Source organism: Tupaia chinensis, unplaced genomic scaffold, assembly GCF_000334495.1.
Source record: "Tupaia chinensis unplaced genomic scaffold, TupChi_1.0 Scaffold146687_1, whole genome shotgun sequence".
Taxonomy (NCBI): domain Eukaryota; kingdom Metazoa; phylum Chordata; class Mammalia; order Scandentia; family Tupaiidae; genus Tupaia; species Tupaia belangeri.
In genome coordinates this window covers 4,720,029-4,721,288 of record NW_006206544.1, presented here as the reverse complement: position 1 = coordinate 4,721,288, position 1,260 = coordinate 4,720,029, and the positions used below count along the sequence as shown (strand labels likewise).

The 1,260-nt window shown below is 41.7% G+C and overlaps 1 protein-coding gene across 1 annotated transcript in view; it reads left to right on the top strand.

Moving 5' to 3' along the window:
* Nucleotides 1–1,260, top strand: part of SASS6 (SAS-6 centriolar assembly protein) — a 68,651-nt gene that overhangs the window by 971 nt on the left and 66,420 nt on the right. The window lies entirely within an intron of this gene.

Here is a 1,260-nt window from a genome sequence, read left to right as displayed (position 1 = left end):
ACCCAAAGAAAGGCAGAAACCCCCCCCCCCCCCCATGCCCTCTCGGGATCTTGGGCACGCACGCACACAGGCCCAGAGTGAGTTTAAGCCACCGGGTCTGAGACTCGAACTGTGGTGGGCTACATGGGAGTCCAGCGACATAGCGCCAACTGCTGGTCCCAAAAAAGTGAATTACGTTTAATGGAGCAAAAACAATGAGAAAATAAGACATTTTATTAATTCATTTATTCAGTAAACATTGTTTTTTATTTTTAAATATTTATTTATTTAATTCCATTTGTTATTATTTTTTTATTTGACCAGAGCCAGAGAGCAGGAGAAAGGGAAAGGGAGAAAGCAAGCCGTCAGGTCCGGGACTCAAACCTCAGCTGGGCTATGTGGGGATCCAGCGCCTTTAACCACCACACAACCTGCTGGCCTCTGTTTTTTAATTTTGCTATAGGACACGTGTGCTGGTGGAATAGCGACAGAGACAGCGAGAAAACACTTCCTTGGGGGGATGACCACTCTGCAGTCTATTCACCTTTTGGGATTTGGTACATCACATACCTGCCCTGCGTGTTTTTCCAGCCCCTGGGTTTGCTGCTTTCCATGGGGCGAGCCTGCTGCGTGACCACCAAGCACCACAAAGCCACTGGCTCCACTGGCTGGTGGGATAGCGCTACTTATAAAACACTTTTCTGGGCACTGGAGATGCAATGGTCAGGAAAAGGTCCTTTTCTTCGTGGAGTTTACATTTCAGTGGAGGATATAAAAGCCAGTCTCACAGATAATTGCAAAATTCAAACTTTGAGGAAGTGGTGCTATTGGGGCTTAAAATAGAGAGTTTGGATTAGAAGTCAGGAGATTTACATTTTTTTTGTTGTTCCAGCGCTTATTAGCTGTGTCTTAGCTTTTCTTAATGTTAGGTTTCCTCATTTGTGAAACTAACATAAATTTGATAGCCTTCACTTAAGTCCCTTTATTGTCAGGACCTTTCAAAATTGCATTATGGAAATTAATGGCCTTTATTCACTTATTAGATCGCTTTGTGTAGATGAAAATGTGTTCTAATTTGAGTTCTGGAATAGTGAGCTTATATAAGTATGTAACTCTGAGCCTTGAGTTCTCCTGTAAAAAAGATTGTGTTTGTTTAACATGATTAGTGTTAAATGAGATAATGTATGTAAAGTAACTGGCAGGTGATAGTGTAGATACTCAGTAAATGTTAGGATCTCTTCCATTCCCTCTTTAGAATCTCTAAAATATAATCAGAAGCAA